This window comes from Carcharodon carcharias, chromosome 31 (assembly GCF_017639515.1).
Source record: "Carcharodon carcharias isolate sCarCar2 chromosome 31, sCarCar2.pri, whole genome shotgun sequence".
Classification (NCBI taxonomy): domain Eukaryota; kingdom Metazoa; phylum Chordata; class Chondrichthyes; order Lamniformes; family Lamnidae; genus Carcharodon; species Carcharodon carcharias.
Window position 1 is genome coordinate 18,145,781 of NC_054497.1, and position 15,615 is coordinate 18,161,395.

Consider the following 15,615-nt stretch of genomic DNA (forward strand, 5'->3'; position numbering starts at 1 on the left):
GAGACCAATTATTATACAGATTATTACTGTTGTAATGCAGAGAAAAAAAGCAATTAAAAAAAAGAATCTCACTCTCCCCTAAGAATACTAGTAAATCATGCACAGTTCTGCCTCCACTGTCATACATTACATTTTTCAATTTTACAGACAGTCTTTGCAGCACCAGATGGAAGAAACAGGTAAGGCCTACAGAGATTTTCTAAACCTTCACCACTGGTGCAGACTTGCCTGTCAGCATTTCATGATAAAATTAATGGTCAAAAATATTGCGGGGGCCTCACCCGAAATTCCCTGACCTCTGTTGTGGGTAGGTAAAGTTCTGTGCTGACAGCACACATTGGGTAAACAAGTTAGTTCTATGTTTATCTAGTCAATAATTTTCAGGTAGTTTCAAAAAGATTGCAACCAGTGTTTACTGAAGTTGGATATATTTTGGTGCTAGAGCAAAGAAAACAAAATGTACAAGAAAAATCAACAACACTTTGAACGGAAGTGAAAGATCAACTGGTTTTGGCTGTGGAACCCCTAAAACCCATTCACAAATGGGGCTTGCTCTTCCTGCACCTTCCCCAATAGCCCCACATACCTTTTATGAGCACTTACTCACAGAAAGGTTGAACAATTCCTTTCTTTCCACCCCCTCAAAGTCTCACCTAATTCAAAGCTTGCATTTTAATCATTATCCGCTTTAAAAAAGATGCTAATTCTAAGTTTTAGTGCCCATTGCCCCCATGAGAGTTATTTAAATAATGGACACCAATGACGTCAGTAGTATTCCAAATCTTCCAAGGTCTCCCATCGAGATTTCTTTGAAGAAAGATACCTGTATACATATCCCTTGGATTGTGAAGTGCATGTTCTTTTACTATATTGCTATTTAGCTGTCATTATGTGCTCCACATTGAAAATTATGGTGCAAACTGTTGACAATTGCCAGGTTGCATATATATATATACACACAACCATAGTTCAAAACAATGGCTACAGAATGAGTTCAAAATATTGACATATTAAAAAAAAGTGCTGCCATCAGAGCTTCACATGAAAGTTATGGTATGCAAGAATTGGGTGAATACAATGGGAAAGGAAAGAACTAAGATAGGACTACAATTTGATTTGTGTTAGATAATAAGACTTGAAGTCAATGTGGCTGGTGATGATCAAACAATAACTTGTAATTATATACCACTCTTATGTCCCAAGGTGCTGCACTGCAACATTATAAAACAAAACTTGACACTGGCCAGAGATCATGCAACAGATGACAGATAGCTTGGTCAAGGGGTAGGGTATAAGGAGCATGTTAAAGAAGCAGAACAAAGAAAAGGGAGAAAGGTTTAGGGAGGGAATTCCAGAGGCTAGGACCATGGTAGCTGAAGGCACAGCCACTGATCATGAACCAGTTAAAATGGAGAATGCGAAAGAGGCCAGAATTAGAGGAGCACAAACAACTAGAAGGGTGTGGGTTGTTAGAGCTTACTGAGATAGGGAGATACAGAGAGGGTTTGAGAACAAGGATGAGAATTTTAAATTTGAGGCAGGAGCCAATATAGGTCAGCAAGCAGAGGGGAGATGGGCGAACAAGACTAAGTGCAATTTAGACACTAGAAGAGTTTTGAATAACCTCAAGTTAAACAACTGGTGAGTTTGCTCTGGGAGGGAGCAAGGGAAAGAAAATAAAAAGGACCAATTCCCACAACATTTACCACTAATTCTGGGTCAGTATTAGGTCAGGTGGCCAAAATAAATTGTTAGCACAGAAACTGCCAAGAAACACTCAGCATTTAAAACTGAAAAAGTCAACACATTAATGACAGGACCAGCATCAACACTGCTAAAACTTCTTTTGCAATCTTAATATTCTGTAGCTCCAATATGGTATGCACCTGGGACTGCCCATTATCAGTCCTGCAATCTATTGGGAATTCTCCCCCCCCCACTTCTCAAATAGGTGTCTGCTATGTACAAAACCCCATTACCGTGTTTAAGAGTCTTCAAATCAAGCAACTGAGATATCGGGACTTACCTGCAGTTTGAGCATCTTGGGAAAGCAGATTCTCCCCATAGGAACACAGCCCAATTGTTCAAATCCAGAATGACTAGCAGCAAATTGGCAGAACCAAGGGTTTAGATCCCTTTGTGACCATAGGGTTATTGCTGGAACTCAGTCATCTTAAAACCATGCAAATATAAAAGTTTGCTCAGCCACATATCTACTGAAGAACTGGCTTCCAGAGTTACCTCATGTAGCCCTCAGTGGCTGCTCTACCATTCAGGTTTCATTAGTGAAACTGGTTGACGGTCAATCGTTAATAATATCCTGGGTATTGTTGACTGACCCGGTCTAGACACTGAATTACTAGCTTGTCAGACATTGACTTGGTTCAGAGCCTCAGTTGTCAGGCTTATCATCATCTTGGAAGCACTGAACCCCAAAGAGACCTCACATTTCCTAAAGGCAAAAAATCTATTGATTGTCAAACTCAGATGGCATCAAGGTTGAAATTCAGTATGCCCAGGAAAGTCTTGCTCACCTCACAGCATGTCTTTGAAATAGGTGCTATACACACTTTCTAAACAAGCTAATAGAGCAAAACGCTGGGGGTATATAAAAACATATTTTCCAATAGAAGTGAAAAAATAGTTGTCGAATAAGTCATATAAAAAGACAAAAAGCAATCAAGGATATATTGGGGAATACTAGATATTCACTTTGTAATGTCAAGACTCCAATCAAATCATCCTGTTGATAAAGACCCAAACATCTGGGCAATAGAATAAGATAGAGCAAGAAGTAAAACAAGATTGTGATGAAATGAAAAATTGAAAGGGCTTAATAGAAAAACTAAAAGCTCAAGTGAACTGGACATCTTCCATTCTGTGCAGGGTTAACTTTGCAATGCTTACTAGGTTGGTGGCCTTGAATTGTGCTTAGTATAATGGGTAAAACACTCAAACACACAGGATTCATGCCAATGTCAAAAAAATGAATGTTGCTTGTGTTACTTGCCACTAGAGCACTCAAATGAAAACAGCTCACTATTATGTAGTCACTGTTTGGGTTTTCACTTAGTGCAAGCACTGAAGTAAATCAGGACTGATGCTTTTATCTTGATAACTTTTGCTCTTTTTCTTGTCTTTTTCTGCAAAAATGGGAAGAGAGAATAAAGTCCTGTATGGCTGGAGTTATAACTCATGATCAACAATTTGATAAGCCTTCCTGGATTTTCCTCAAGCCATGCTGAAAAATGATTCAATATGGTCAATATGATGACAAGAATCAAATTGTTATAGGTTATCCAGTTTAAACTTGAGGTTGTTCTTCCCCTTGAGATTGGAGGGGGTGATACAAATTTGAAACAATTCCTGCAAACCTAATAAGGGTGCAGGAGCTGATCAATAAATTGTTGAGAGCTGCACACGGTCACAACTGATATCAGTTACCAGAGAAATGATGTAGAGAGAACACGGAGACAAAATGACAAAAGTATTACTGATAGTTTAGGGACGCAAGACATTTAAACTTGTTTTTCTCTCTACTCGAGTGTTTTGGATTCAAAACTCTGAATTATCTTCTATTTACGCAGAATTTAAGTGAGTTTACCAGAGAGCAATATGACTTTCAGATGAGGGCAGGAAAAGAGTAGTGATCCTGGGTTTTAATTAAACCCATTATTTATTCTTGAATCAGAGATGATGGAAAAGCTACATTTAATTCCCATCCTTAGTTGTCTTGAAATGGCAGTACTTGGTCCTCTGCTTGAAGTGCTACCATCCTGTGGGGAGGTGTTCCGATCATGATGTTAGACAGGAAATTCCAAAACATTGACTCAGCAACTGTCAAGTAACAGCAGGTTAGATGTGTGACTTAAAAGAGAACTTTGAGGTCTTGTTATTCTGCTGACAGGATGAAGGCAATAGAACCACATGCTAGGTCACGTAACTTACGTAACAAATAATTCAACTGCCAATTATTCTTCTTTCCACTCCTTCAACTCCACTATTTTCTCCCTAGACTTGCCAGCCCAAGTCAGCCTCCAAAAACACCCATGTGCCCAATAATCATATGTAAATCTATACAGTAAGGTACGCAAGGTGATCTGTACTAGGAGTTTCAGCAAAACTGGATTATTCTTCTCATCTATTGATCAGAAATATTTGAGTATTCATTCATATCAGAAGCAACATTCCTTCCTGCTTAGTTCACACAGATGAAGGCCAAATGCATCAGCCCGTTGGCTGAAAACATGCAACACAGGATAGAGCAAGGATCAAATGGGAGAGACATCATTAGTTTCTCCATCAGCATAATTTCACAATTAATTAATTGCAACTACATCCAGAACTCATTTTAAAGATGGAGGTAAGTTTACAATGGGAGATATAAACTCCATCTGTGTGCATGCACAAGTGTGCCATGGTACCATGCTATTTGATTCGATTATTCAAGACTTGAATGCGAGGGAATTTTAAAAATGTGCAAAGAGACATTAACATGCTAAATATAGAACAAAGCACGTGATGGTACAGGGAATGGCTTGGTAGTGCACTCCTTACAGCTCACCCCATTCTCCCCAAGCACTGCACGTTTTAACATAAGTTTAACAAATGCATCAAAAGTGTTAAGATAACTGCAACATTATATTTTAAGATTCTGTGATTTATAAACCTCTTACCAACTGAGAGTACTTTGTCATGAAATGTTGAAATTATACACACTAATACAGCAAATGGCGCACAGTTTCAAAAGTTACCACCACTGGTAACTTTCCCATGGGTGTTATGACCCAAAAGCATAGGTTTCCAAAATGGCAGCATGAGTAAAATGCCTTTTGGAGCATCACCTAATTAATATCCCTGATATCTTCTCAGCTGCAAACAGATTTTCTTCATTGTTTGAATTTAGACAGAAATCTTTTCAAAACCTTATGACATTGATTGGAACTGTATGATTGCCCCAAAACAGACTGAGCTTTAATACAGACAAGTGTGAACTTCTTACCTTCTTGTGTGCTTCATCATCTTGATTTTAGTCAACAGATGTGTCAAGGTGGAGTGTGGACATTTGGCTCCAGCTTGTATGCAGTGTGATTAGGTCAGGAATTGCACTGGAATTCATTTTACCAGTTGATATTACATAAACGAGACTCACCAGTATTCCCTTTAACATGACCATTAACTTTTTAGAAGCTGAAATCAGTTTTCATTGTACAAAAATTCTGCCTGCAAAACCTTCAAGTTCATTGTAAGAATCTGTTGAATTTCAAATTCCTAAAGGATGATGAAATTAGATGAACTTCCAATAACTATACTTAGGTATGTATGGTGACACCACTATTACAGATATTGACTAAAATGATGACAAGAGATTAGATCCAAAGGGGACATGAAATTGAAATGGTGCTCAAAATAAACTCTTGTCCAATTTAATGCATTTTTTTTGCAGGCTAGGATTTCCTTTGTATGTATGCTTGTTGAGTACGCAGGGCAATGGTCCGGTACTAAATGTGCCACATGGTACAGTACTGAGCTATACAAATCATAAAGATTCAACCTGTGATGTGGAAATTTGGGCTTCAGTGTTGCGAAGAAAGGGCAAGAAAGAAAGTTACTTAGATTCAAACTCCTAATCACCAGCCAGTGAGCTGTGCTAAAAGTGAACTTACACGGGTGTTGGGAGAGGTCAGGAAGAGGCTCAGTCTTGACACAAATCAAGTTGTGTCTAGGTTCACAAATAGAATGGGCAACTGAGTGATGCCATAGGAACAGGAGGAAATCACTTAGTCCCTTGAGCCTGTTCTGCCAATTAATGAGATAATGGCTTATCTGTGATCTAACTTCATATACCCGCCATCGCTCCATATCCCTTAATTTTAATTCCGAGATTTACCGTGGGTTTTAACAACTGATCTAGCATCAGTGCGTTTGTGGGAGAGTTTCAAAATTCTACTACCCTTTGTTCTAGCGCCATATCCCACCACAGACAAAAAAGGGGCGTCATGACACTCGCCATTACAGCCACAACACAATTATAGTTACATGCGCAATTAGACCGGTTTCTTTTGTGCCAAAACCAGAGAAAAATGTGACTAGCTTAATTTGTGCATGTGGTGTTCTTGATTGATCTTCAAATGCAGTTGCAAGTGAAACCACCAATTAACAAAAAAAACCCAAAGACAGCCATACCTTTCAGTTTATTTCAAGCAGACCATTCAGCTTTTCACTTTGGTCTCTCCTGAAAGAAATGGGAAAATACTGTTAGACTCTGCTCAGAGAATCTAATAAGCAACATTAGCAGAGAGCAAGTTTATAACAGAAACTTCATTAACACAGCACTGGCTGTGACAAAGGAGTCAAGCTGCATTTTATTCAACCAAGTAACAGTTACGGCATATTGCATTTGGAATGTCAGATTGCATCAAATATTATGCCCACGGTTCTATAAATAAAAAGACGGAAAACATACAAGTTGTTGTTATAGAATAAATCTAGTATTTCAAATGGTATTTAATGTTGGGCTAAGGTTTGCACATTTGGTTTGGAAGTAGCGGGGCGCAGGTGGAAGACTGCAAATGAGTAATTATTTTGCCAGTTTTCAAGATGTTCAGTTATTAGAGGGGAGCTTTGAAAACTGGAGCATGTCCCTCACAGCCACCATTTATGTGGAGTCTCAAATTTCAATACACCAAAACATGCAATGTACTGTCATACACTGGAAAATAAGATTCCATGACCAGTCCATCCAATGTAAAGCAGCATTTGTTTTCAGCCAAAGGAGTAGTGATTCCAATGAGCTATAGCTGTTATAATGACTAATCACTTTAAAGTCACATGACACTGTGCAACTGCATGTCAGACATTATTCACCTACATCAATTACAATCTTAGCTTCCAAACAAACAGAACCAAGAAATAAAAAGATCCGTAAGGAGTTACCCTGTTGCACAAGTGAGTTTTTCTACAGTAAAATTAGCTACACAGAACTTGGGCGATCCAGGTGTAATCCCTAATTTATGTCGAGTCAGCTGATCGGTCAATAATGGTATAGATGCTACAATTTGAAGTTCGGAGAGGAAGAGAGAAAAGTCAACAGTCCCACTCCTGTTTGTTAACCAGCAAGACCTCAGAAATTTGCATGTGGATTTCTGGCTTAGTTAGGCTACCCTAGGTGTCCCATGCAGTCAATACTCATTGTGGGGGCTCACATGAATGAATAATGACTACTCTTGGCTTAGAGGTACTTGGCATCCATGGAAACTTCAATTAGTTGATGCCATCAGACAAAGGTAGCAAAATTAAAAGAGACACCCAATTTAGGAGAATAACATTTCATATAAGCACCCATATAAAATGTGTTTTCAATATTCCAATTGGTGCTGATAAATTAGGTCACTCAAAACTTAGCAGCACCCCTTATTTCAAATCCAATTTACCTCTACGTATCATGGATAATTTGAGGCTACCTATGGGTGGGGGCAGAAGAGGCTTTTGCTCAGTGGCACCCAATCAAAAGATTATGATTTCAAGTCCCACTTCAGAGACTTGAGCAAATAATCCAGGCTGATACTTCAGTGAAGTACTAAAGGAGTGCTACACTTTTGGAGTTGCCATCTTTTATTTGAGATGTTCAAACCAGTCTGCCCTCTTGGGTGGACATAAAAGATTTGGGTGGACATAAAAGATCCCATAGCTCGATTCGACCAGGAGCAGGGGAACTTTCCTATTGCCCTGATGTTTATTTCTCAATCATGGCCAATAAAGGAAAGGTCTGCTGGTCATTTTAGCTCATTGGTGTTTGTAGGATCTTGTATGTGGATTGGTCGCCATATTTGCCTACATTATAACAGTGAGTACTTAATTGGTTGTAAAGCACTTGTATGCAGTAGGAGTGCTCGAGACTGGTGCTGATGCTAAGAATCATTGAACAGTACAGAGAAATACTTTCAAACAATACATCTAACTAAATCATAGCCAGCTCTCTACATGCCACTACCTTTCCCAAAGTGACAATGACATCCAAGACCTCAAAGAGATACTGGGAGTGGAAAAGAGGGATCTGTGGGAAGGGCAAAAGTTTATCAAAGGAAAAAAAAGCTTAATTCATAAAGCTTCAGCCACTGTATCAAATTAGATGAATTAACATGTCCCAACAGACAAATGGAGAAGTTCCCTCTCCTTGCATAGGGTTTGCTATTATAATCCTTCAAATCCATCAAACAATCTTAATTTTGAGTCCTGTATAAATGACAGGTTTGACTCCTACTGTTAGTGGTGAGCAGCATGTTCTTAATGAGGATCTAAATAGTACACTCTGCTCTTACCCCGCTAGGCCAAATCTGATCAACATAACATCACTGATAAAAAGTTGATATAATTTATGCTCCCCAGGATGTCCATTAACATTAATGTTACGTTAACAACATGGTTTGTCCATCTTTAGAGGCTACTGGTCCCTCATGGTTAACAGATATTTTTGTAACTAATTCTTGACACAAATATTTAACGATGCTACAATGTAGGAATAAGTAGAATAATGCACAGAGCTAATTAAACCATGTAGAAACAGCAGAGCACTTTTAAATCAGCTCAAAGTCACTTATTCCCAAGAACAGTATACTCATATGCTAATCATTAAAGAATGGTTCAGGAACATACATTTTTACATTTGGGTAAATACTTTTAACCTCTCCTTTTAAATCAACTATTTTTATTCTTTTATTTTACTCTGCCGACTAATAATTTACAATTGTTTCTAGAAATCACAGCTTGCCAGGGATTAGTGACTACAAGCCTGTTTGATATCTATTATTACACATTTCTCCCATTAGTTGGATCAATCATTGAAGCCAGTTTTTTTATTTTTTTCCCTGAGTTGCTTTGGACTGCATCAGATATTACCACCTCCCCTTTCATATCAAGCTAACTGTAACTAAAATCCCTGCTTTGGAGATGGTGGTGATGGTGGATTGTCCACATTTTCCTCTCCCCTCTTCCCCCAATTAGTCCTCTCCAAACTCTTATTTTCAGTTATAATTATGTCAACTTTAATAACTGAATAATTCTATACTGTAAATGAAGTTCCATATTTTCTTTGAAGTGAAATATTTCCAAATTTTAATCAACTCGGGTACAAAACCATGAAACCGAAAAAGGAAATATTTGCTCTGGAACCATTTATGGTCGATGAATTCCATGAAAATCACTCACGTATACAGCAATATTGAGTGTGGCTTCCACAGAAGCGAAGTCAATAGAGAGTTTCATTTGCAAACTATTTACCAGAATACAGTAAGGATAACCAATTTGTTTTCAATTGATTCAATAGCAAACACTTCTTTAGCACATCTCACAAAAGTGCTTTATAAAGGTAACTGGAAACAGTGAAAGCTAAGCAGGGGAGAAAACACAAAAGAATTCTGTGGGGCCTAGGGCACAGACAACAGAATCGAAGGAGTTTTTGAGGTGGCAGCAAGGTATAGAGTACCGCGGAGGGGATGAAAGAATTTAGAAAGGCATTCCTGTGAGCGAAGACATAATGGATGAAAGAGCTGCCACCAATAATGGAGCAGCAGTACTAGGGGAACAAGTAGCATTGGACAAGCTAATGTGCATGAAGACTTACAAGATCACTGCTGTGGTAATGAATAGGTGCAAGCTCAAAGCAATGAATCACACAGAGGCTTTAATTCTGGAGGCAAAAAAAAATACACTCGAGTACTGATGTGACCTACATATACATTAATACATGTATTGTGCTTAGTTCTATGAGATATGTCGTCCCAGTAGACAGATTAATGATTCCTATGAAGACCAAACTAAGAGAACCAAACTTATTGAACATCAATGGAAAAAAAAGATATAACTTTTACTTTAATAATCAAACAAAAAAACAAATTACATGTGAACAAAGACAAATTGTTGTCAACATAAGCTAGAAATTACACTTCAAACAGGGATATGAAGATAGTCTTAAGATTTATCAGGCAATCCACTTAGGATATATGGCACTGCGTTCAGCAAAAGTCCTTCAAACTCTTGCTTTCCTTGGGTGGAGTTTCAGTTCCTATTTCCATGCAGGATTTAGCCACCAAGTCTCCTCTGACATTTGATCCCAACCAAAGTCCCCAAAAGTACAGTCTTCACCCAAAACAGACAGCTCTGTTTAAATTGGTCCCTTTACAATTACTGAAGCAGCAGCAGCAACAATAACCTTACTTTTCTTATTCCCTTTCCTCGTCCAGCTTCGGGTTTCCTTCTTTAAAATGCTTCACACGTAACTCTCTCCAGCCTGCCTGCACAGTACTGCTGGGCAATCTAAGCTTTTATGGCTGTGTCTCTGTCTGGTTTCAATTAGTTTCAGTTTTCCCAGAAACCTGAAGTCAATTTCCCTATCAGTTAAGGTCTGACAAAACAAAAGAAATAACAGAACAAAAACAAGCTTTGAAACCAGGGTGAGTACAGCCAACAGCACACCTGACCAGTCATCTGTTCAGACTATAGTTCGCACATGCTTCCTATTGGTCTTTCAAACCTTGGATTCCATCACAAGATGGATTCCTTTAGCACAAAACAGAAATGTGTGTTAACAAGTTTAGTTCAATACTTAATGTTTATCTAAAGACAATATTGTCCATCAGGGTCATGTATGCATTTAGAAGGCTGGTCAAAATAAATCTTTATATGAGCTACTTCTAATTTTTCACTGGGATAGAATGGTAAATTAAAATCTTATGAATACTAGAAAAGTGAACTAAAGACACAGAAAATGATGGTTGAACAACAAGTGAAAGAGAAAAGATGGTTGCTGCTTTGGGTATGTGCAGTGCAGTTGTACATTTCCAAATTGTTCCCTAGTATTATATGAAGACAATTCTTCCTTACAATGTAATGCTTTCCATTGTTAGAAAATCACCTGGCTCTTCCTGCCTGGTCAAATTCAGCTCTGCATGCAAAGTGCCCAGTGGCTGAGCAAGCTTATCCAGAAGTAGTTTAGCCATGTAGATCAGCATGGATGCACGCTCAATTTGCAATCTGAGAGTTGGTGCACCTTTGTAGAAGTAGTAGGTTACTGCAGTTGCCTCCTATGGGTTGAAGTTTCTACTTTAGATCACTATCTAATTCTGTTTGGCTGAAATATTCTGTTGACAAGTTCAAAACAGACTTTCATTTATATAGCACTTTTCATTACCAGACATCTCAAAGCCCTTTACAGCCAATGAAGTACTGTTGAAGTGTAGTCACGGTGGTTTTCTAGGAAATGTGAAAGTTTATTTGTGCACAGCAAGCTCTGACAAACACAATGTGATAATGACCAAATAATCTTGTGTTGTTGATTCAGGAATCAATTTTAGCCAGGATACTAGGGATAATTCCCCTACTCTTTTTCAAATATTGCCATGAGATTTTTTATATCCACCCTAGAGAACAGGCTGGGCCTCGCCTTAACATCTCATCAGAAAGGTGGCATCTCCAACAGTGCAGTACAAGTTGAAAGTTTTATACTTGAAGAGGAAGTCACACTATTTTTGTCCAAGGGCCTAAAAATATTGTTATCCTGAGAGATACCAGTTCAGCTCAGAGCTTGCTGTTAGCAAAAGATTTAGACTTTTCTTCAAAAAAGGTTTATTGAATAAAAATGTATTGATAGAAGATATTGATGGGAAGTGTGGCCTATCCCATTGAGTAGAGCAAAGGGATCCATTAGTTTTGGTGCTGTGTCCAAACTGCCAATTGAGCACGTGATTTTATATTGGAGAATGATCTTGGGGGGCATATGGTTTTGCCAAATCTTAGGACAGTGTCAGCAAAAGTGCTGAAAGAGTCTCAAATTAAAAGATTTCCCCAGAAAGGACAGAGTTCGCGAAGTAATCCTGAAGGGTCAATGACACCTGAGACAGAATCAGAAGTGCTTGCCAGTGTTGAGACACAGGATACAGCAGCAAAAATCTAGGCAAATGGACAGCGTTCACAAAACCATTTGAAACCCCAAGGTGATTGGGATGATGCTATTCGCAAGTTACGTGGAAGATTCAAAGTGTTGGAACATAAAATAAAGGTTCAAAGTGATCGACAAGACTCAAAAAATATTAAGCAAGACTCAGAGTAGGATAAAGAAAAAATAAACTATAAACTGTTCAAAGACTAGGCCAAACAGGAATATGAAACCTTTCTCCTCGAACATAAAATATAATTTGTATGCAGTTTAAGTGGCTAAGGAAGAATTTGACCAATGAAGGCATAAGATGTTGGCACAAAAAGCAGCCATTTGGAACATGCCATCTCAAAAAAAAGAGAAAGCAAAGTGCTTGAGTCTGAACAATGGACTTAAAAATAAAAATACATTTGCTGATGAGCAGGAGGAAGATGGTCTCACTGTGGAATTAGTTGGGATGTTCTTCAAGTTCAAAAAGATTCTACAAATATGCAGCACAATGAAGTTCAGAAGTTGAATTCTGAACAGGGTAATTCAAAGGCTGTGCTTAAAAGTTCACATGGATAACAATGAGAAGCCTCCTCTTATGAGCATCAAGATGGATTTTCACAAACAATAGGCCTATTTTTCCTTAGTTCTATTGAAGAGTCATACGGACTCAAAACATTAATTGTGTTCCTCTCCACAGATGCTGTCAGACCTGCTGAGTTTTTCCAAGTATTTTTGTTTTTGTTTTGGCATAAAAGAGGACATGGCAAGAAAATTTGTGAATTTTAAATGGGATCAGGGTTACAGCCAACAGAGTCAACAAAGTCATGTTGCCAAGATGGAGTGACTGGCTTGTATTGCATGTGATAAGATAGTTAAAACATGCAGCATGTTCTTAAGTTGTTTTTTTAGATGGTAGAAATTAACATCACAATGGTGATGAGATTCATTTCATGATTCAAATCTTAACTTAATCCCAAAACTTAAATTTTTTAAAAGAAGATAATGGATGCATCTGGTCAAAAGCTCGTAAACAGATCTGAAGTAATTGCTATTCAAAATGGTGACCTGCGTTTATTTAATAAGATCAGAGCTAGAAATGGGAAAACATTAAACAATGGATGGACCCGATCTTAGTGGGAACAAGATGTCAACAGTTGTCTTCAAATGGCGTATAAATTATTCATGTAGGTCCCAAAATCAAGAGATGTTTTGGAAGTAAAAGGTAATCACTTTACATCTCTATCTGGGATAAGGGATAGGCTGCAGGGAGGTACCCTTCTGTTTTAGTATTAGCTGCGTGATTTATTGCAGAAACCAGGCAGTTTTACATCTGGAGCTGAAACAGCTTGGAAACTGGCAAAAAGAAAGAAAGCTGCCAGCAGTGGGTGCTTGGAAGCAGCTGAGGCCAAAAGCAGTGGACCATCAGAAACTAAGTTATTTTCGGATTTTTGAGTTACTGAGCTAGAAAGCAGCAAAGTCCATGCTTGAGCACAATAGTCAGGTGCTTAAAGAGTTGGAGGGCTGCCCAACAAAAGGCTAGTGGAAGGAATTGAGCCCCAAAGAAGTGTCATACAGAGGAGAATCCAAATGAATTCCTGAGAGCTGTGGCACACCTTGGTTTGGTCCCAGGCGAAGTGAAGGAACCCTCAAGATCTTGGAAAATATATGGATGGAAATAAAAACAGAATAAGAGTGACCCATTGAGATTTCCAGTGTTCATCAAATAGTGTTGCTAGTAATACTTGCTTTGTTTAAATCTTGTATAGTAAAAGTTTTTAATATGTGAAACCTATGACAATGCTTTCAGTTAATAACTGGGAGTTCAATTTTTTTTTAAAGAGGTTAATGGTATCTCTTGACAATGTAAACATTTCCATGCTATTATTTAAAGCAGAGAAGCAGAGTTCTTTCCAGTGTCCTCCCGCAACAAGTAACACATGTAGCCAAAGGAGCTATGTTCAGTCTCGGGAAGAACGAGCTTTCAGGAGAGCACTGAAAAGGGGTGGGGGGGGGGAGAAAGAAATAATTTTCTTGGAAGGTTTAGAAATGGAGAAGCGGGTGTTCCATCAGAAATAAAGTATACGGAGATCAAGATTGTTATCTAGATTAAAGAATGAAAGATGGGACTGAAGTCAAGAGGTGGTAGCCAGCTAGCCTGGAGAGGCAATGAACTGAAAAAAACATTTTCAGCGACACACTTAAGAGCACGGCATTGTCATTGCACTGAGTGCTGAAAGTCATTGCTCTGCAGATATGTAATGAAAGAAAGTAATGTGAAATGTGAGCACCCGTGGGTAGGATAGGAAGGATCCAGGAGATCATCAATAAGAAAGAAAGAAGAGTGGGAGTAAGGACAAATCCTAGATTCAAAGATAATTGAAAAAGAACCACATGCTTAACTACATTACAAGCAAAAATTGGAAACACAGCCACCAGCACAGCTTTGATGGTGCTAATTAATTTCAAAGAAATGGATGATGCTGAACCTGGTTATTTTTCTGCTTGTAAACCACATTTTATTTGCAGATTCCGTGCCATGGTTATTTTTACTATACATTACTTTTCCAACAGCAGACTCATCTTATTTTGGTCATGGTTCCCTGTTACAATATTTAATTATATCAAACCTTCTGTGGAGAATCTAACTTGATTCAAAGACCTACTTTAATAACTCAGTGGTTCAATGTCAGTCAAGGGCAATGGAGTATTTAGCAGTGGATAGTCCAGTCACCCACTGTACAGCAAATAGTAAAAAAAAAAAGAGCTTTACTGTACTTTAATTAGTGGTTTGTTAGAATATTACTGTGAATCACTAGTTATGATTAGGTGAACATCTTTTAAAGCCTACCAATTCCTGTAACATAATCTGCCCTCTAAAACACATATTTTCACTCAAAAACATAAATCTTGCTAAAATTTAATAATCAGCATGAGAAGGGATGCCGAGGAATTACTGTATTACTAATTTTAAAAGATTGTCACAAGTAAATCAGTGACAGGCTCTAGTTTCCAATTAAAAGCAATCTCTGTCAGAAAAAGTGCTTTTCCTCATCAGAATCAAAGACATATTGTAGTATGAACAATGTCAGAAATCATTTGATAATTCTGCATTGTTGTCCACCATTTGTTCAGAACAAAGATTGAGTACTCTCGGTACTAAATGCACAAACAAAATTCTGCTTTAATTTTGTTGGAAGCCAGTACACGGTATATTGGTCAGTAATTCTCTTGTATTTTTGGCTATTTATACTTTCCACTAACCTTTGCCAAAATATGATGAACTGTTTAGCTTCAAGTCTTGATTATAGAGACACTTTTGCTAAGCTGACTTAAAGGTGGACTTGGAACAGAGCTTTTGGGGTCCAGTGAAAATCCCACCTTCCTGATAAGCTAACACTTTTAAAAAAGAGAACTTGATATATGCATCGTTACTGATTTCTTTACTTGGTGGTAGTTTTTAACTATTTGAAATGAAATGCATTGCTCCTAAAAGTAGGAAATGCCGTAAACAATGCCTCGCCATCACAGTTCACTGTATTAACACCATTACTCCAAAAACTCTGCTGTGAGCAAAGGCTACATGGAATATCAGAATATTATGTACTGTGTACAACAATAAACAGTTATCCTTTATATGCTGAGTACTAAAACTAGTTAAGTCTTAGTACTAAGGAAGAAAGCAGGACAAATAC

General features: G+C 38.0%; 1 protein-coding gene across 6 annotated transcripts in view; it reads right to left on the reverse strand.

Annotated features, from left to right (window-relative positions):
* The window catches only part of LOC121271729 (activating transcription factor 7-interacting protein 1-like), a 183,916-nt gene that overhangs the window by 134,685 nt on the left and 33,616 nt on the right, over positions 1-15,615 (reverse strand). For all 6 annotated transcript variants that reach the window (XM_041177924.1, XM_041177929.1, XM_041177928.1 and 3 more), the window contains exon 2: positions 6,187-6,235. The gene's annotated coding sequence lies outside the window, so the exon portion shown is untranslated. The remainder of the gene's footprint in view (positions 1-6,186; positions 6,236-15,615) is intronic.